Source organism: Ursus arctos, unplaced genomic scaffold, assembly GCF_023065955.2.
Source record: "Ursus arctos isolate Adak ecotype North America unplaced genomic scaffold, UrsArc2.0 scaffold_17, whole genome shotgun sequence".
In the NCBI taxonomy this organism is placed as follows: Eukaryota; Metazoa; Chordata; class Mammalia; order Carnivora; family Ursidae; genus Ursus; species Ursus arctos.
The window spans coordinates 54,148,103-54,170,287 of NW_026622841.1; the positions used below are offsets into that span (position 1 = coordinate 54,148,103).

General features: G+C 42.9%; 1 protein-coding gene across 2 annotated transcripts in view; it reads right to left on the reverse strand.

Moving 5' to 3' along the window:
- The window catches only part of LAMA1 (laminin subunit alpha 1), a 159,127-nt gene that overhangs the window by 131,897 nt on the left and 5,045 nt on the right, over window positions 1–22,185 (reverse strand). The gene's annotated exons all lie outside the window — the stretch shown is intronic.

Consider the following 22,185-nt stretch of genomic DNA (forward strand, 5'->3'; position numbering starts at 1 on the left):
GGAAACAAAAAAAGAATTACAAACAAATATTAACATAAATGCTTAAAAGTTTAGGAGCAAAGTGTACTGATGTCTAAACTCACTTTGAAATGCATCCAAAAGTAAGGCGGGTTGATGGATAGAGATGGAACATGGATACGCAGGTGGTAGAGAAAGAATTAAATGTTCATTGTAGGGTCTAGGTGGGAAGAGAGATGTTCATTGTGCAATTCTTTCCACTTTTCTGATTGAAAATCTTCATAATAAAATGCTGAGGGGAGGTGCCTGGGTGGCTGTTAGTTAAGGTCTGACTTTGGCTCAGGTCATGATCTTAGGGTCCTGGGATCTCGAGCCCCACATCAGGCTCCCTGCTCCGTGGAGAGTCTGCTTCTCCCCCTCCTTCTCCCCCTCACCCCACTCGTGCTCTCTCTCTCTCTCTTTAATAAATAAATAAAAATCTTTAAAATAAAAAAAAGTTGGGAAAATAGGTTTTAAGACAAATTTCAAATAGTCCAATGCATGTATCTGCCAATGAAATTCAAACACCTTCCACTTAAAAGAAAGACATCCATTCTCTGCTCGCTTTGTTGCAGTTATTTCTGCTAGGACTCACAAGGTCTTTCCTATAATTTTCTAGGATTTTTTTTCTCTCTCTCTCCTCTTTCATTACTGCCTGTTTTTATTGGTGAATAAAACTTTAGAACACAATAACCTAGGTTTCAAAATTATCTTCAATTCAGTATTAATCTTTGCCTTTGTACATTCCTTTTTGTCTTGAGTGATTTTTATCTCTCAGCAGCTGGTCCAAACTACTCAGAAAACAATTTTTGGATGACTGCGAGAAGCATAACTCCTTTAGGTTCTTTAGAATTTTGGCTTTATCCTGGTGAAAGAAGATAATAGCTGTGAAGGTTCCATAAAGATCCAGAAACGGTGGTGTACTTGACACTGGAGAGGCATTCTACCTAAATGGACCTTGTGGACTGAGAGAGAGCAATGAAGGGGGGAGTCTTAGCTAAGTGGGGTTTCTCTAATTGACTCGAATTTGATCTTCCAAGATCACAGAAGATAATCTTTTCTTTATAAAGAACATAGAGTCAATAGTACTTCTGCAATATTTTTTTTCCAATGAAATCTGAAAAAGCACAAAGTAATCTTAGTACTATAGAAGGAATTCATGTTCAATTTTTATTTTTTAGGTACTGCCTCATGTTTTCAATGATCTTTTCTATTACAAATATTTTAATCATTGAAATTACAAAATAAAAATGGTTATTTTTGTAATGCTATTCTACTGCATTTAAAACAACAACAACTTCCCATCTATCTATTTAAAAAACAACATTTAGGTAGTCTTCCAAAGACTTTCCACATAAAACAGAACTCTCTATTCGTAGTGTCCTATCCCAGCAGAATGACCCTTAGCCTCTCAATGGAAAACAGTAATTGAGTATTTGTGTTTTAAAGCATTATTCCTAACTGTGAAACACAGCACACACTTACGACACATACAATATTTAACGTAACATTATATATATTTTCACTTTGAACTTAAAGTTGGTTATTTTTATCATATTCCTTTAAAGGGAATTCTTTTTTAATTAAAAAGGCTTTATGAAAAAACAGATGAATCATTATGTGTAATTATGCAGCTCTGTAAAGGATTATTTTTATCAACCGGTAGTTAAACACTTATATTTACTATACAATCTAGTTCCTAAAGGGACATGTAATTTTGGGGAGTGGCACTTAGATGGCAGGAGGAGCTGATATTTATTCTGTTTGGTACTGAGGTAAATACTAATTTTCTCCATCTTTTAGGACCACACATTATTAATAATCTGGTTCGAATGTATCTTATGAGCCAATTATTTAAAATACAATACGGTTTCAAGCTTTGGTGTTTAATCCCCATAGTTAAAGTGATGTTTTTCTGGCTCCATAGCACATGCATGTATTTAGATTGTAGTACAACCAATTCTATCCATTCCCTTCGCACAGATCAGTCAAGCAAGAGAAAGAAACCAAGGTCATGGGAATTGATTTAGCAATGCATTTCTCTTTCAACAAATAATTTACATGGTAACCTAACAAGTGCTCCCACTTCTTCTTTCCTCTCCCCCTCCAGTTGCTCCCCATCAAGGGAACGCCCCGCTTCCTGCCCAGGGGTCCCTCCCACTCTGGAGAACCTCAATGGCCTTGAGTTACTGGGGGCAACTGGGAGTGGTGAGGGCGCTTGCTCTCTGTACTCAGAAGTCTCTGCCCTGAGTCACCGGGAAAAAGAAGCTCAAAGCTCATGACATAAACTTAACATAATTTGGTTGAACAATATCTCAATTATACTAATCAGCACCTGGTAGGTCTTTGCACTAGACAGGCTTTAAAGAACTTCTGTATTTCCTTACCCTGCTGGTATCCTAAATATATTTGAAAAGAAAAGAAAAATAAATTCCTTCATTAGCATGGCTGAATAGAAAAACCTTTAAACAGCTAATGTCATAAAAATATCCTGGTTGTCTTTCACTAAGACCGAATCTTTCTTCTCAGATAAGCCAGTGTTTAAAAAAAGCTATTTACTAAACATTCTTCCTCACATAATACATTTACTCTCACTTCAAGGTTATAGAATAATCACACTTCCCTGTGGCATATGGACCATATCTGCTAGAAGATGAAAGAAACGCAGAAATGCACACCGGAAAAAGCAGTGTTAAAAATATTCTTTTTAGGGCGCCTGGGTAGCGCAGTCGTTAAAGCGTCTGCCTTCGGCTCAGGGCGTGATCCCGGCGTTCCGGGATCGAGTCCCACATCGGGCTCCTCTGCTGGGAGCCTGCTTCTTCCTCTCTCACTCGCCTGCTCTGTTCCCTCTCTCACTGGCTGTCTCTCTGTCACATAAATAAATAAAATCTTTAAAAAAAAATATTCTTTTTAAAAAAGCCCCTCAGGTTGTTGAATCATTTCAAAGACCACTGAAATATTTCAATAAAGGGAAACTACCGGAGCTTCAAGTTAGAGGAGGGATAGGAAATGAAAGGGTAAGAAAGGGCATTGGGATCAAGAACCCAGCAAGAACAAACGTTTGATTTTATGCATAAAAATCAAAGGCAGAAGGAGGGCTTCATCAGGATACATATGTGGCACATTTTCCCCCTGTCTGGCCGTGCGCTTAGTAAATCAGACTACCCATTTTTGTTGAGAGATATTATTTCCTGTGGTTAGTGCCTACTGTAACACTAATCTGTGTCTTTCCCTCGCTCAGAACCCACAATGGAATCATTTCTCCAGCAGTAGCTAAAGGCTTCATGAGGCCAAACTCCACTGAGCATGAAATAAATTCCTTCTCATTCACCAGTAGTTTTTGTTTTAATCCCCTTTCTTCGCAGCCTGAGTACATTTGGCCTTCTTAAATGCATTTCAGGACCATGTTAATCTACTGGAAATTCCCTTATTAATGGGAGGTGAACAACGGCCACAAAGCCGGCAGCCAACAATGCTACTACGCATAATTGCCGAAGTGTTCATCTGAGACACTTCCAGATAGTTCAGGAAGTCATTTTTAGAGGTTCTAGATTTTTTTTTCTCGGCAGAAAATATTTTTGCTGCCTTAAAATGGGAATACCTAAAATGTTGAATAGCTCTAAAGCCAATTGCAACAACTTTTTCATCAACATTTCTCAAATGATTCAGGGTCAATGGTTGAGGGCCTTAATGCATTTGCGTGGAAAAGAAGCATGAGTTTTTCTAATGAGGTTTTTTTTTTTTCCCCATTTTTGGAAGAAAAACACTTTTTTGAGTTCTATAAAATGTTAGTGTATCATGGTATACTAAGCCATACTCAAAATCAATGCAACATTCTGAAAAGAAAATGATTTGCAATTCTTACCTAAGGGATCTATGGCAATCTTGTCAGATCATTTTATTCCCCAGAATAGAATTAAAAATGATGACTACTTTATAGGGTTGAGTAATCAAAGTGGCTTCTGCTGTCAGGAGGTTTTATTTTGAAAAACAATCAAAGCCACTTATTCAATCTTGGAGAAATTTGGAAAGAAAGGAACGTAAATTTCTGAATTGAGAAATTTGTGATTTTTAAGAAGGCATTCGAATTCATTTTGTTCTCCATTTACCCACCTCTCACTTCCCTAATCTTGCCCATTTACCCAACTAAACATCTGTAAATTCATTAGAGAACGCTTGTATTAGAAAGAAACTACCCGGTTGGCCAGCACTCTCTTTGAAGCACGGTAGTCACCAGGGTGAACAATAAAAACCCAGCACCTCTAACAACTACAGATGGCGTTATTCAGAGAAAAACCCTGGGAGCATTTGACGCTATTCCAGGATAATAACATCAAGGTATTCTAATAACCTAATATTCTGAGTTAATAGTATTAAAGTATTCTAATAACTTGAATTTTAGGAAGGTAACATGAATTCATACTCAGTAATGTATCCACATGAGTCCAAAAAAGCAGACGAGAATGTCTGATTAAGTTCAATAAACTTCCAGTGAAAATCTCTTCAGTGCAAAGCACCAAAGCCAGGCACCTCCCTGAGACACCAGGGTGAATGAGCTGGGCTGTTCCTAACCCCCGGGCTCTCACATCAGAAGGGAAAGAGAAGCATCTACTCACAGATTCCAGGAAGCATAATATTTCAAATGCAGCAATATTTCAAACCATATTCAAGGAGAGTCTAGAACAAGATAGGCAGTTAGGGATAAGCCAGGCCCACGGATGAGGGTGTGTACTCGGGCAACGACGGGTCTAAAATCCTTTCAGGATTTTGCCGGTCTTCAAATCAATTTCAATTTCCTTCCCTTTGCACATTTCATGTAACCTTGCATGCCCCACTCACCCTTCAGGCTAAGCCCTGGTCCTTCCTGAACCCCAGGCTAATATAAATGTTCTTTCGTCCTGCCCTTAATCAGCAGGCCCCTTCCACACTTCGCATTTATACCAGCTCCCCGCCCCCTCCCATTTTTCTCCCCTTGGTATTCATCTCTGAAAACTAAAAACAACTCTGATCAGTCTGTGAATTACTTCAGGGCAGGACCATATTCTACTTGCCCTACGTTAGCATCTGGCTCATGTGAATGCCCAATATAAAGCCTGAATGGAAGAGTAGATAAACGCATGAAGGAATGTTCTCTCACTTCTGGATTACTACCAATTGCACAGAACCAGGAGCCTAAATCTAGACTCTTCTCCTGGTTCTACGGCTAACTATATGTCTTCAGGCAAACCAACCTCTCAGAGCCTCTATTTCTTCAACTGTTAAAAGAGAATTTTTAAGAGCCCTTTTTTTCTAAATTATTGTGATTCTGAAATTTTACCTTAATGGGTTATCAGGTAAATTTGTCCACCATTATCTCCCACTATTTGGAAAATGAAGTAAGAAAAACTCTTCTCCATTCAAAGTACAGAAGGGCAAAGAGAAGCAATTTGGTAACTCTTTTATCCTTTTGGATAAGAGAACCAAATAGAAATATAAAGTGACTTCCTCCCTCCCTCCCTCCCTCCCTCCCTGCCTCCCTCCTTTCTTTCCATCCTTCCCTCCCTTTCTCTTTCCTTCTTTCTCTTTCTTCTTTTACTTCTCTTTTCTTTTTTCTTTTCTTTCTTCTTTCCTTCTTTTGTTTCTTTGGGAGTCACCCCTCAGAGCTTCTGGCTCCCAAGAGGAGTAGGAGAGAAACAAATGATGCTTCATACAACAGTTCTCACAAGCCAGAGAACCCTCAGAGGTTGGCTTGGCTTCTGATCTACGCCTATGGTGGAGTGCTTCCTTGACTCTTGCCTACTCCCCAGTGTATTAATAACAGTTATACAAAAAACGAAGAGTTAGCCATGCAGGGGCAGCAATGTATTTCAATATATTAGGGTTTTTTTGTAACATATTTTTTATACACTTAAAAACATGCTAAGAACAGGTCTGTGAGCTTTGCCAAAGGGGCCCATTGATACCAAAAGGTCAAGAACCCAGGAAGGGAAAGAGCTCTGGTTAAAGAGTTGTGAATCGGGAGCTGATGGCATAAGGGACTGTTGGTCTCCTCCCCCCTTCCCTTCCTTCCAGGAATCTAGTTCATCCCTGGACAAAGGCAGCCAGGAGGCCCCTGACCTTCTGATCCCAGGGGGTTGTGAAGGTGAAGTGAGAAGGGCCCTGTCCAAGCCAAGAGTTAATGTCCTGCTCAGGTGCAGTCTCAAGTGACCTGACTGGCGGGGGGTGGGGTGGTGGCTGGTGCAGCTCGGGGGCACTGAGTGCAAAATGAGCTCTTAATGTCACCCAGGTTGCCTGGGCCAGAAGGGAAGATGCCTTGAGGAACCTAATGCAAACTTTCATGACATCTTTATCTCCTCCCTCCAAGGGAAGAAAATCACCCTCATAGAGTTATCATGTGATTTCTTACATTGGGAGCTGATCTTTGGAGCTCACATCGGGGCTGAGGGACACATTCATAAATGCGGAGGACTGTGGGCATAGATGAAAGGCAGGGGGAAAGACTGAGGAGGGGTTAAGTTGAAAGTACTTACAGCGGCACATCCCCAGTTCCGAAAATTTGTTCAGGAGGCTGCTTACAAGTTGTGGCAAAATGCATCTTACCTCAATTTTTTTTTTCTAGAAAACAACAGAAACCTACCTATATATTATGAATTACGTGTACATGAGAAATAAGCATAAAGGAAACCGTTTTCCCACTTTTGCTTCTGACTGACCAGCAATTGACAGACGCTTCTTGCAGCAACGTTTCCTTCCTCTTCTGGTCCTTTCCAGGGAGAAAACTGCAACTATGTTACGGTAACAGGAACACACTATTTAAAGCAACTCTATTTCAAGTCATTTGTCATAAACTAAAAATCATTTTGATCACTAGTAAGTGAACTTGTTTTGTATGTCAAATACTATCATTCCCAGAATGTTTAAATAATATACGATCAAGGCTAACATTGAAATATGCACAAGGCCTGCTTGCTTCGTGTTAAACAGGGCTTTCGTTTCCAATGAGACTTACTCAAAAGTTACCAGTGAGTTATTTTATTTCTCAAAAATCTAACACTTGGGAGTGCTTTTAAATGAAGACAACTTGGGGTCCTCCCTAGGCTTGGAGCCCTTTCAGCTCAAGGCAGCAGCCGGGCACCAGGGAGGGAAAGGCTCCCCGCCCACAGCTCCTCCTCCCTCAAAAGCAAATACTTGGTTTTTGGACTAAACCAATTTAATCATTGATGGCTGTTAGTAAAAGAAAAGCTTTAAGATATTCTAGAGATTCCAAGGCCCTTTCCAGCACAGTGGGGGAAAAAAGGGGGAGGAGTGGGGAGAAGGAGAGAGAGAGAAAGATCCCACGTAATCAGTGAGGGAAAGTCAAACCAAACTCCCAGGAGTTTGACATTTAACACAGTTGACTTTTTTTTTTTGTCTCATGTGGGAAGATGAAGAGAAGTTTAATCTCAGAAAAACCAGAGGGGGTGGTGACCCAAAGACCTTCACAGGGTTTTGCTGAGTTCCATTTCCATAGCAATGGATTCAAGGTGCCCTTGACAAAGACAGAGGTTTTCACTGTAAGATGAATAAGCAGAATGAACCAGCTAGCCACAAATATTGTCAGCAGAAAACAGCACCTCATCAGGATCCCCCCACTCCTCCCACAAAGGCTTGTTTAATGCTTATATTCCATGACACTGTGGGTTTCATTCAGCATAAAAGTTGAGATGCAGAGCCAAAAACTGTAATTCATTCATCAGGAAGTATTTTTCTCTTTTGCTGCCAGGGGCAACCATTTAAATACTCTACCTGTTGAAAACATTACTGCATTTAGGCAAAACACAAAAGCTCCTCAAACAAGTATTTTGAAAATTTCATATCATTCCCACTGCCCTGGAAAGGCACTACCCTTCCCCCCTCCTTCCAGAGCCTTACAGGAGTGAACTAACTTGAAGGAAAGTCAAAAAAGCAAGTATGCTTTTAAGTTGAATATTGACAGCCTGTTGAATTAAAATGCAGTCATATTATATTTTGCTTATATCATGTATAATGTGTATAATGTTTATATCATTTGTTTAAATACCGAAAAACATCAGTTAATTCAACATTTCCCTAAGCAGCCAAACATTTCCAAAAACCATCAACTTTTCTACAAACCCTTCAAGGTCTTCATTACTTCTTCCTCTTTCTTCTGCCTATGCTCTCTTGTAGAGATTTCACTTGCTTCTGCTTTAAAACTTTGGCTCCCTGTTGAGGAATGTGCCTGCAGCCACTTCAAGGGTGTGAAACCAGCGCCTTCACTCTTGGTTTAATTGCTCTGTTGAAACTGTCCTCAAAGTTTTCATGATTTAAAAGAGGGCCCCTATTTTCATTTTGCCCTAGTTCTTCATGTGCCTAGTAGTAGCTTCAATCAAGGACTGTCCTCCCAAGTGTCCCATGTCCCTGATCAAATCATTTGGCATTCAAGTCACCACCTGCAACTGAACAACAGTACAATCACCCCACAGTGGCTGGATTCACCAGATTACAGCTCCTTTTATTCCAGTACATTCCTACACGAACATCTTACACACAAAGAAATCATTTGAGATATCTCCTACCTTGGAGACCAACCGTAGACAAATACATTTAACAACTAGAGTAAACACTCAAATCAAAAGTACACAGACTTAAATTATCTCGGTAGCATTCCCGCTGGGATTGATAATACTGTATTTTCTCGGTTTCAGTACCATTGTTTGTTTCTGAAATCAGGCTACCTCTTTCAATAGATGTATACATTTAATGCGATCATTTCTCTCTTTTTTTTTTTTTTCAATAAGCTGTTCCTATGTCGAGGATGTATATAAGAATTTCATTCACTATCTTTCCAGTTCCTTGCCTCACATCTGCTCTTCGCTCAACTTCAACTGGGATTCGGTTCCCGTAAGTCACGAAAAATGCCCTTTTCAAGGGCATCAGCTTCCATGTTACCCAACCCAACCTGCAATTCCTTCAGTTTACTTGACCTTGCAGGAGCTTCTGTCAAAACTGACCTTTCTCTCTTCCTTGAATCGTACCTTCTTTTGGCCTCCATCCTACTACAGACCCTCAGTTCTCCCTCTGTCACAGTTACTGGGTTACTTTCTGCTGGTTATCCTAGAGGTCCCCTCAGGAACTGATTTCCTATGGAAAGCTCAAGATGGCCCTGGTGCATTCTCTTGGGGAAAAGGGGGAAGCAGTGTACTTTCCCAAAAAGTAATCTTGAAAAACAAGAGGAGTAACCTAAAGTATAGTGAACTGAGGGCAGACACTTGGGTTTTCTACCTTGTGCGCTTAATGCTTCCTTGTTCAATATTATTAATCCTAATTTAGATATAATATAAAAAGGCATCACATGTATGGGGCATGAATACATGGGGTCATGGAATTAGTGGAAGCCCAACGTGGCCAAAATAAAACCAGCAGAAGTTTAACAGGGATAGATGCTGGACCTCCACTTCCCCCCACCCCCAGTCCATCAGCAAACACAGCATAATCTTGGCGAAGGTAGAGAAGACATTATGGTCCCTTGTGATAAGTATACACAATATGAAAACAGTACTATGAAAAAAGCTATCATGATCACAGGTTGAAGTAATAATGCCATGCTATTAACGACAGAAGATGACCCTTAGCGTCCACAAATTTGATCATTACTATTTAGCTCTGCACAAGATATTCGACAGCCATTCTGCACTCAACTGTTGAGGGTCACAACAGTACTTTTCCAACTTTTGCATGCACAGATCACCTGGCGATCTCATCAAAAATGCAGGTTCTGACTGCAGGTCTGAGGTGGGACTGGGATGCTTCACAGCAGAGCATCTCCCAGGGGCTGCCAGCTTGGATTTGAAAGATTAAATGATCTCTTGGGTTGTTTCTAGCTTGATTACCCTGGGGTTGGCTAGTTCAGCCAAGCCTTGGCACAAAGATCAGCAGACTAATTAGTAAGATCACGCCTCCCCCAGCACTTTTCTGTCACTATTTAACCCGAACTCCGGACTCCCCATCCGGCATTCAAGTCTTAGAGACACTGGGCAACTATTTCCAGAGGAAATGGGGTGCTTCAGTGAAACAGAGGCTTTTGGCTTACTGTAAAGAGGGGAAAAGTCTTCAAGAGTTCCACAACTAAAGACATAATGGAAGAACAAGGTCAACTGAGCATCAACCAGGGAAATCTATTAAAGCAAACCAGTGGTTTGATTCCTCAGCCCTGTTCTGCCCAAATGATGGTGCCACAGGCCTGGTTCAGTCACGGTGAAAATGCTGCTGTTGAAAACACAGTGAAATGCTTACAACCTAATGTTAAAATTTAAACGAAGGATATTTACACAGCACAGGCTAATTCTGACGGACAGTCACACTTTAAGCCTGAGTCCCACAGGATGCTGGCATTCTGACCAGGTGTCTTCACAGAGGCCTGCGGGGAGGGCTTTGCACAGGGTGGGAAGAGGTGGGTTGGAGAGGACAGCCTGGCATCTCGTCCCTGGCTGCCTTGGAACCTTGCATTTGAGCTTCCAGGAGAGGGTCCAGGTGACAGAAGGAGAAGGGAGAGTTTTTAGAGCTCCTTTAAAGGCAAAAGCAGGGCCATTCACAGAAGGTGGGGCCAGCTCCCCAGTCTGGTGAAGAAAACAGCTGGAGAGAGGTGGGGAAGGCCAAAGAGACACAGTTCATCACCACGGCAGTACCCTTGAGGCTCTCTCTTTCTTCTGTGTCTTATTAAAATAAGATTTTTAATATCATTATTCTTCTACTTTTTAAGTTCTTCTCCATATCATATTTTATTCTGATAATCTAGGCAAGGAAAGTTATTTGATTTCCACACGTTAGTAATGAAGAAATCAGAACCCAGACTGAACCACATTAACAGATTACTCTCAAATAAACCACATTGACGTAAACCCTCCATAGCACATTTTTGTTTAACGAACCAGTAAAAACCCAACGGCCCGTCTTTACTACACTCTCCACTACAGTTCGCACACATTGCTCATTCTAAGGTTTTTGGTTCGAGTTCAGGTTGCAGGTTCCACACAGAGAGCTTTCCCCTTCCTCAGCCCACCCTTCCCCTGCCCTTCCCTCCCCTTCCCACACCTTAGCACAGACCTCGCTCTGTGTTTCCCCCACTCCTCTGGCTCTCGCCCCGAAGAAGTTGGCAAGTTTAGGGGCCTCATTTGTTTCCAGGAGAATGTCAGCCCTTCTTCCAACTTCTGGGACCATGCTCCCAGGCTGCCAACACAGCACTTCTTTAAATGTGGTGTTCATTTCCTCATGGGGACTGCATTTCCCACAGAGTTCCCTTTCACTTGCCTGTGTGGACAATCACTCAGACTGAGGATGTCCACTGCGATTTGACTCACGAGGAGCACATACTTAAGTATACATGGTAACTAGTATAATATCCGAAATTTACTTTAAGATACTTCAGTATAAAGAGTGATAGTTTGTGTGTGTGTGTGTGTGTGTGTGTGTGTGTGTGTGTGTGTGTGTCTTAGGTTAAACTACCCAGATGCTACTAGTGTTAAAACTGGTGAGGTACCTCCCAGGGGTAATCAGCTGGTACTCCGGTCAGGAAGACTGCTCATACTCCAGACGTGCCCACCATACTGTCTGTCATCTCTCTCCATCAATACCAGCATTTTGCTAATTAGCAAGAAGAGTATCAGAAATGGGTATTAGGAAACCTACTGACTTGTTAATGGCATGATAATAGGTAATAGAAATGGACTCTCACTAGAGACATTCATGGTGGTCAAGGTAGCCCTATATACATTAGAATCTCTTAGAGAAACTTCTAGCTATAGCACAGAAAAGAGGTTGACAAATCCTCCCCCTGAAAAAAAAAATTATGTATTTGCACAAAATGCTTAAAAATAACCATTTCAGGACTCTGAAATCAACCAAAGACCAACAACACATTCAGATGCCGTTCTTTACGCAAAGCTGCCCAGGTTTCAGGTAAGTGGGTGAGATCCCCCCGCTGCCTGGGCTGCTCCAACCTGACCCGGCTCCACCCTGACCCGGCCCCCAGCCGCTGCATGGGATTACAAGGCAGCGCCAGCATGGGCTTCTGCAGGCTCAGGGCAGGGGCCTGACCACTGCCTCCATTTGGAGCAGAGAGTGGAAACACAATGATGTTGTCAGAAAAGTAGTAAATTCAGTAGAAAACGAATAAACGAATAAATGAATGGGGATCACTTAAGGCTCTGCTGGCCTGTCCCAGGGGGGCAAGTCCCAGAGGGGCAACCTACAGACAGCTGACCAGCCAAACACATAATAGTGATGTTCTGGAAACATGAGTGCCAAACAAGGGCTTGATCGGCTCTCCATAGGTCCCCGGTTTTTTTTATTGGAAAAGAAGAAAACAGGAAAGAATTTAGCAAAAGAATTAAGACCAAACACACTGAAAACTACAAAACACTTTGAGAGAAATTAAAGGAGACCCAAATGAATGAAGAGAGCTCTTTTTTCATCGGAAGGAAGACTCAGTACTAACAGACAGCAATTCTCCCCGCACTGTTCTTAGATTCAGTCTCCGTCCTATCAAAATCCCAGTCGGCATCTTTGGTAGAAAGTGACAGGCCGATACTAATGGAAATGCAAAGGACCTGGAACTGTCAAAGCCATTTAGAGAAAAGCAAACAAAATTGAATGTCTTAAATTACAGATTTTAAAACGTACTGTAAAACCAAAGGAATCCAGACAGCATGGTGTTTGCATGAGCAAATACATATCAATCAATGGAACAAAACAGAATCCAGGAATACACGCTTCCGTTTATGGCAAATTGATTTCTGGCAAAATGCCAAGGCAGTTTTGTCTTTCCAACAAATGTTTGGGACCACTGTATGTCTACGTGCAAAAAAATGAATTTAGGCCCTGCCTCCTCACCATGCATAAAAGTTAACTCAAAATGGATCACAGACCTAAATTTAAGAGCTAGACTTGAAAAGTTCCAGAAGAAAATAGAGAATAGAGGAGAAAATCTTTGTGACCTTGGATTGGGCAAAAAATTCTTAAATATGACACCGAAAGAACAATCCATAAGGGGAAAAAAAGTTGATAAGATGGACTCAAAAAAAAATGGTGATACAAAACACACTGTTAAGAAAATCTAGGGCGCCTGGCTGGCTCAGCTGGTAGAGCGTGTGACTCTTGATTTTGGGTTTTAAGTTTGAGCCCCACATTTGGTGTAGAGATAACTTAAAAATAAAATCTTAAAAAAAAAAAATCTTAAGACAAGCCATAAACTAAGAAAAAATACTTTCAAATCACATTTCTGATAAAAGACTTATATCAAGAAAATATGAAGAACTCTTATAACTCAATACTCAAAAGACAGAAAACCCAATAAAAACCAGGCAACATATTGGAATAGGTATTTTTTAAAGATTTATTTATTTATTTGAGAGGGAGAGAGAGAGTGCACAAGTCGGGGGGAGGGGCAGAGGGAGAGGGAGAAACAGACACCCCGCTGAGCAGGGAGCCTGATGCAGGGCTTAATCCCAGGACCCATGAGATCATGAACTGACCCGACACCAAGAGTTGGACACTTAACCAACTGAGCTACCCAGGTGCCCCTGCAATAGATATTTTTACCATGGAAGATATGTGAATAGCTAGTAAGCATAGGAAATATGCTCAATAAGTTATTAGGGAAATGCAGGTTAAAACTCAAAATGCCACTTAACAGCCACTAAAATGATTACAATCAGAAAGACAACAGGTCGTGTTGGTAAAGATGTGGGATAACTGGAATGCTCATATGCTGCTGATAGGAATGTCAAATTGTACAGCCACTTTGGAAAAGAATCTCATAGCCTCTTTAAAAAATTAACATAAGGGGCTCCTGGGTGGCTCAGTCCCCTAAGCATCTGACTCTTGATTTCAGCTCAGGTCATGATCTCGGGGTCATGAGATTGAGCCCCATGTCTGGCTCTGTGCTCAGGGCAGAATCTGCTTGGGAGTCTTTCTCTCCCTCTCCCTCTGTTCCTCCTCTCCCCTGGCTCTCTCCCTTTCTCTCTCTGTCTCTCTAAACTAAAATAAATAAATAAATAAAATCTAAAAAAAAAAATAAATTAAATTAACATAAACTTACCATAGGACCTCTATTCCACTCTTAGGAATTTCACTCAAGAGGAATGAAACACGTCTACAGCAAGACCTGAATGCAAGTGTTTATAGCATTATTCCTAATAGCCCCAGAATGGAAACAATCAAAATGTCCATCAACTGGAGACTGGCTCAAAAAATGGCTATCTACACAATGGAATAATATTCAGCAAAAAAGTATAACAAACTCCAGATACATGGCACAATCTAGATGAACCTAGAAAATATTATGTTAAGAGAGAGAAGATAGACACAGAAGAATACATACTGCACGGCTCCATGCATATGAAATTTCCAGAAAGGGCAAATCTAAAAGTACAGAAAGCAAGAGCCGAGGTGAGGGTGGAGGTGGGGGCTGAGAGCAAATGAGCATAAGGAAGCCTTCTGAGGTCTTGGAAATATTCCACACCAGATTGCGGGGACAACTGTACAACACTCTAAATTCACTAAAAACCATTGCACAGTACACATCGAATTGGCAGGATTTTATGGTATGTAAATTATACCCCGATAAACTGTTAAAACACGTCGGAGTTTCTCCTCACCCTTACAATGTACAGGATATAAAATCATGCAGTCTGCAGCCTTCATTCTGACGGATGGGGATGCCACCTGAGGGTTGATCCCTCAGATGTCCTGGATCCAGACACGTTTAAGGCAGGGTGCGTATTGCCTGATGCTGATTCAAGGGAGAAGTCTGCACACCCAGAAGGACAGAAAGCTGCAACTCTATCAAATTCATTGCATATGGCCTATGACCTCTTTTGGACCTGACTGCTGATTAAGGTGTGTTAATAATGTGTAATGTGTAAGCTATGCACTTGACATCACCTGGTGGGTTAGGTTATAGGGGAGCAGTGAGTCCTCATGAACCTCAAACCTCTCAGTGGGTACCATCATTCACCAAAAAAAAAAAAAAACAAAAAAAAAAACAAAAAAAAATAAAACACTAAGCATTTTGTATAACAAAATTGGCTTAAGTCAGTTGGTAACAGAAACAAAGTGATGTTTATTTTCTTTACTAGCTGATTCCTTCAAATATCATTTTGGAAATATCTTCCTATTCAATTTGAAACTATTTCATTTACAGAAGACTGTTGCATGTACAAATTTTCAGGGACATCTGAGCACCTAAATGAGGCATATCTTAATTCAGTCAATTCTAATAACGAAAAAGAAACCAACAAAGTTGGAAACCACTAAAGACACAGGAGATGTTATGCTCATATTTCTAAGGAGAATAGGCCATTCTTTCACTCAGTAATAAGTGATTTTTATCAAACAAAAATCCATCTGTAACATAAATTCTGTATGCCTTTGTTCTGTTCCTGAGAAGAGAAGGACGGCTTAGCTCAGAATGCCTGCAGGAGAAGAGCTGTTCTTCCACTTAAACAGAGTGCTCGAACGGCTGGCAGGTAGAACTCCTTTAAAAAAAAAAACCCTCAATTATGAAAATACAACTACAAGAGCTAGTTAACAAATGCCAACAAGGTAAAGTCACGCACCATACAGTATCCCGAAGTCGCTCTTTACAAGGAAACCCCACTGCAGTAGAAATGTAGAGGTGAATCCGAGTTCTCGTCCTGTTTACAGCGATATTACTCTAAAGCAACAAGCAGAATTGTATTGGTGTTTGAGGCCTTCAGAAGCAAAAATCTCTCCCAGATCGGAACCGGGAGCACACTTAGTGGGATTCGTTGGGTATTTCTCATGCTCATTTGACTACAAGCACTGGGGGTGCAAAAACCACTCATCACCAGTGTGTGGAACATTCTAGAAATGTAAGTACTTGTTGACTGTGTGCATGAATACATTGCTGCCTTGAGATGCTTAGATGTTAGTGGCTCCAAATCCAGAAATAAGATTTTGTTCAATAAAATCAGGGTTTTAAATCTGTATTAATATCCACCATCAGCCATTGTTTTAATTATAAAAACATAATCCATGTTTTCTTTGTGCTGAATTGTAGGTGGGAAAAAAAACCAAATCAATAATCTTTTCCAGTTATTCAGCCCCTCCCGATTACCAGACTCTGCGGCTCTTCTCTCTCCATATTTGGATGCTACCTGTGAGCAGGGAAAGCATCTAGACTTCTCATTTCCACCGCTAGGTGGTCCCTGATCACGTGTTCTGGAATGTGAGCTAAGGTCTTGATCCCAGAAATATTGGTCCACCCTCTGGCCTTGTTTAATTACCTGAATTCTTCCTCGTTCCTGGTGCTGGAATCCCGTCACCTGGCCTTCCTGAGCTGGCACCCTGTCCTCTCCCTGCCACTGCTTCCCAGGAGATGATCACTCAGCTTAGTGACTTCCTTGACCCCAACTGCCTATCTGCGGGGATTCCCTCAGCAATGCCCACTGGATTCCTTTCTACTCCTGTTGCTTGTCTGCACTGGGCCTTCCATTCACACACCCAACTAGTATTCACAAAATTGACAGGAAATTCCAGGCACTGTGCAGGCGATTGGAAATAAGAACTCTCTGCCCTCAAGGAGAGATAGGCAAGTTAACAGTTACAAAACGACGGACGTGCTGCAGTTGTATAAACAAATTGCTATGGCAACAAGCAGGTGGAAAGCCCGAATGATGGGGTGGAACAGAGCACGTCAGAGGGCCACAGGGGAAAGAAACGATTTTCCATGGACTGTGTGTTCAAGGCTCACAGATGCAGCTACCACGTCGCATTGTGGGAACCGGATATCTCAGAATGGACAAAATAGGGTTGGCAGTGGGAGAAGAAGCCATGGAGGGGTCTGAGCACAGAAGGCCCTGGAAGTCCTGCTCACAGAGAGTGAGAAGCCGTTCAACAGGGGTGGGTGACACGGTCAACTTCATGGTCCCTAAATTCTCGGGGACTCTGGATACCAACAGCTTTCTGGGCTCTTACCGGTCACATGAGACTTCAACTCAGCACCTGCGGCTGGGCTGGTGCTTCCAGCAGAATTCTGCCCCCCCACCCCCGCCCCGAAGATGAGCCCAGGTCCAGACTGGTTCTGGTAGTCTGCGGTTAGTTAGTACAATTCCTTCCAGGTACCCTGAGCTGGGAGCTGGTCTGCAAGGTCAGTACAGGGGTGTGTGTTTGGCATGCATATATGTGGGGTATGTGTGGAGGGAGTGTGGTGGGGGGGGGCAGTGCTGGGGATGGAGAAGGAAGAATGGCTCTTATTTTTTTGGGTGGGGCCAGAAGGGAAATAATAAGCCAAACATGGGGGGGGCAACTTCTGAAGGAAGGCAGGAAAAGCAGTGCACAATGGATCGTCAATTAAAGACAAGATCCGAGGATAGGAGAAGTAGGTGGATAAGGACAGCTAGACTTTGTAGTCACCCGACCTGAGGTGAAGATTAGATCCATAGAGAAGGAGGCAGCCCAGATAAACCGAGAGAAAAAGATACTGTGGCGTGTCCCTTTAAAGGGGTTGGGAGGCAGGGACACGGCACCGGATAATGCCTATATACGGACTGGATTTACTAAATTTTGGACAAATCATTTAAAGAGTGAAGAGTAATCCAATCGACCAACCACTCAACCCTACAAGGCCAGATCTTATCCCCAGATAGGAGGGACTGTAAATGTCATATTTCCTCAGAAGGGGTTTTCATGAAAGAAGGGTGTTTATAGGAGCCAACGTCAGCAAACAGAGGTTGAAACCGCGCTCACGTAACCAGAATCGCAGCAGTTAATAAACATCAGCTGAGCACTTGCCAGTGACAAACACCCGTCAAGGGACTCCTGAGACACAAAGAAGGACCTGTCTTTCTCTGAGCCAATGTTAATCACATAGGCTGAGAGTCCAGGGACCCCTCACAACTTTGAGGTGTGTAGAAGCACCCCCGCTTCCCAGAGGAGTGGGAATGGCATGAAACAGACATGAGGCGAGCAAGAAGGGTACTTGGGTCTGAGCGCTTGGTCACCGCACAAGGCGTTAGCCTCCAGGCGACAGCAGGCTCAGTGGGTCAGCGCCCCATTCTGCCCCCATGGGTAAGGTAGGGGCTACTACCAGGCACTGCATCTTTTCCAAGTCTGCGTTGCTGGGTGATCGCATCACCGACACAGCAAAGTTTATGATGTTCACTTAGCGGCTCTCAACCCTGGCTGCACCGCGGAATCTCCTATGGGGAATTTTTATAAACTAATTTCTTTAGATTTATTCATTTACTTTAGAGAGAGAGAGCATGCAGGGGGTAAGGGCAAAGGGAGAGGAGAGAGAAACCCAAGCAGACTCTGTACCAAGCCTGGAGTCCGATGAGGGGCTTGATCCTAGGACCCTGAGACCATGACCTGAGCCAAAACCAAGAGTCAGAGGCTCAACTGACCACACCACCCAGGCGCCCCTCCCGTGGAGCATTGGTAAAGTGCAAATGACCGAGTCCCACCGCAGAGCACATAAATTCTACTCCCTGGGGGTGGGAACTGGGCATTGATGTTACTAAAATCAAATGTGCAGCCTGCAGAGGGAGCCTCTGTACTAACTGTGCCTCTTCCCCGGGGAGCATGCTAGTCCAGCAGGTGAGACCCGCGTTTCCCAGAAAAGGAAAGAAGCCCAAGGAAACAGACATCACCTGACAGGGTGTTTGGTGTCGAAGCTGCTGCTGTCACTGCAGCTACTGCTGACCAGCTCTGGGCCTCCCCACCTCCTGCCTTTCCCTGCTCCACGACTCGGCCTCCTCGGGTCAATGTGAATCTACACGACTATAAGTAAACAAAAGATGGATGGTAACGCCCATGATTGAGACTTTGATCCTTCTATTTCTGCTCTGCCCCTATTTCTCATGGAGAACTTTTTTTTTATATGCATTTTTCAATTCTGTGGACTTCAAAAACAAGTCCACCAAGAATGCAAGGAATGCAGCTGAGAATGGGGTCTTTAAGACACACTAGCATTTGTACATCTCTGACTCAGTGTCCCGAGATATGCTCCCTGCATGACGAATGAATGAGCAAACACAGGGACAAAAATTAGAAAGATGGAACAGAAACAATCTCACAAGAAAATACCACGCCCAACTCGAAGAAGGTATTAACTATTTAAAATGTCAACTCTCTTTAAGAAAAGCAATGGAAGCTTCCAACGGCATTTCACATGTTAGTGTATATATCGAACTCCCTCCACCTGATGCTTCTAGGACAAAAGGATGCCCATGAATCCAGGAGTGCAGTTGCTAAGAATTGGAAAAAACTAGATTGTGTATAAAGGTAGTGTTTGGGTGAAGGAGGTCAGAAGGCACAAACTTCCAGCTATATTTATATAAATATTATATATTTATTATATATAATTACATACACAAGTCCCGAGGAGGTAATGTGCTGCGTGGTGACCACAGTTAACAATACTGTGCTGCATATTTGAAAGTTGCCATAAGGGTAAATCTTAAAAGTTCTCATCACAAGAAAAGAAAATTGTAACTACATATGGGAATGGATGTTAACTACACTTATCATGGTGAGCATGTTGCAATATATACAAATATTGAATGATTATTTTGTACACCTGAAACTAATATAACGTAATATGTCAGCTATACCTCCGTTGAAGAAAAATGCCAGAATTACAAGTTCAGAATAAAGAAGGGGCTGGAAGGCTAGACAGGGGAATTTATAGGGTAGGAAATGAGTGCTAGCCCACCCTAGGACACAGTTAACAGGAACAAAGGTAAGCCAAGTGGCAGAGAGAGCTGTGGAAATAACTATTCCAACTAGAAACCCGAAAGAGTCGGCTTGAAGACCAACTAGGAAGTTGTGCTTTTCAAGTCCTTGTGCCTCTGGTTACCAAAATGGGAATAAGGGTTTTTTGAGACACAGATTCCAGATCCTATGTTGCCCTGGGAATGCTGGTCCCCTCGGGTGAAATGAAATATAGGGGGCTAGGGGAACTCACACCCAGAGCAGGGCCAGGACCCAGGGCTGGGGTGGCAATGCAGGGGCTGGGTAAGGCTTTAATGGCTGTCAAGCTCTGGAGCCTTTGTGAGCGGGACCACCCTCCTCCTGCCAATGGCTCAGGTCCGAGCTAAAGAACCCTCTTCCCTCAAGTTATCTGTGTATTACTAGAAATGCAGGGAGCTAAGGTTTTGGTCTTTGCAAGAAAAATACCCTTCTTTTGGACCTTGACTTACAGAATTCTAAGCAAGCCATCCTAAAGAGGACCAGACAGCATCTTCTTTATTGTTAGAGAGTATTTCCTGAGGTTTCGGCAGGAAGTTAAGGAGCAATGGGACAAGATGCAGGAAATACTTCAGGGAACGAGAGCATTTTCTATACTTGCTCATGGATCTAAATTTGACATTCCCACCAGCACGCAGGAGGCTCTTTGGCACAAGAATTTGAGCCACACTGCCTGCTGGGCCGACAGCTCAGACTTCAAAGCTAGCTCAGGAATGAAGAGATGCAAACTTCAATCCCTGACTTATCACAAAAAACAATGCAAATACAGAAACAGGCCAGTTGGTTGAGGCCATAATAACAAGGCTGGCCCGGGGCAGTAAGCTGCAGGCTTGGCATGGGTGGTCAGGCTAGGTTCTAGGTAAGAAACGGGGGTGCAATTCAGGTAAGGAAGTAACATGGACAAATCACGCAGCTGGAAGTCCATCTACCACTTGCAGTCAGGGAGGAAGGAGGCGCTCCGGATAGAGAAAGGCGTGGCTAAGGCTGGGTAGTCCTGACCGAACAGGAGGGATACTGGAGGGCCACAGCGGTGGCAGGACTAGAACTGGATTGGATGAAACAGGGGGCCCAGGATGAAGGCAGAGCTCCAGCAGTATTGGCCTAGCTGCAGTGTGAGACCAGATTAAGAGAAAGCGTGCGAGCATCAGAGACTTATTACAAGTGGCTGGTTATAGGGGCGCCTGGGTGGCTCAGTCAGTTAAGTGTCCAACTCTTGGTTTCAGCTCAGGTCATGATCTCAGGGTCCTGGGATCAAGACCTGGGCAGGCTCTGCACTGGGCATGGAGCCTGCTTAAGTAAGATTCTCTCTCCCTTTCCTTCTGCCCCTCCCCCTTTCTCTCTAAAAACAAACAAACAAAAAAGTAGCTGGTTATAGTCAATTCAGACAGCAGGTGACAGTTGTCATGGTAACAGGGAGAAACAAAAATTTTAAAAATCAGGGAATTTTTTTAAAGGAAGGAACAAAAAATCAGGGGGACAATTTGGATAAGGAGACAAAAAAATGTAAAGGAAGACAAAGCCAAGGGAACAGAAAGAATGTCATGAACTGGGGGAAATCTGGAGGGAAGGGTTGGAGCAAGTTCCCCTGGCTGGGCCCGAGGTAACAAGATAATCACTTTTTGTTAGTAAAATTCTGTCACTACAAAAAGCTTGGAAGACATTTAAATGCATGCTATATAATAATCAGCATTGTTACGGGAGGGTTTTTTCCCCCCCGAATGTTCTTTTCTAACTACAAATGATGTGCTGGAATGCAGCATCTTCTTTATTGTCATGATTTCCTGAGGTTCTGGCAGGAAGTTAAGGAGCAATGGGACAAGATGCAGGAAATACTTCAGGGAACGGGGAACGGGCAACGAGGGCATTTTCGACACTGGCTCATGGATCTAAATTCGGCATTCCCACCAGCGCGCAGGAGGCTCTCCGGCACAAGAATCTGAGCCACACTGCCTGCTGGGCCGACAGCTCAGACTTCAGAGCTAGCTCAGGAATGAAGAGATGCAAACTTCAAGTAGTAAATTCAGAAAAGCAAGAAAAACAAAAAAGGGCACATACAAGCTGAAGCCAGGATCTTACGTATTTCCACACACCGAAGTTTCTGGATGAACTCTCTGAGATAAATGCTTACCTAGGCAAGAATGTCATCCATCGGGCTGATTGGGATTCTCACCGCCTCCATTGTCTGTCTCCTGCCCCCGAGCAAGACACACAATCGCTGGGAACAAGTTAACCCGAAGAGAGCTCTCCTGAGCCAGCCTTGAAAACACAAAGACTCAAGTGGAGGGATTCCGTGCTCTGGGCACGGACTGTCACCCTCAGCATCAAGGACAGGAAAATCCAGTGAACCCAACTGTCCTGTCGCGAGGGGCTCCGGACTGAAACAGCTCCTTGCCGGCGTATTCCAACAGAGCCCAAGTTCATGACCTTAACTCAATTACTTCT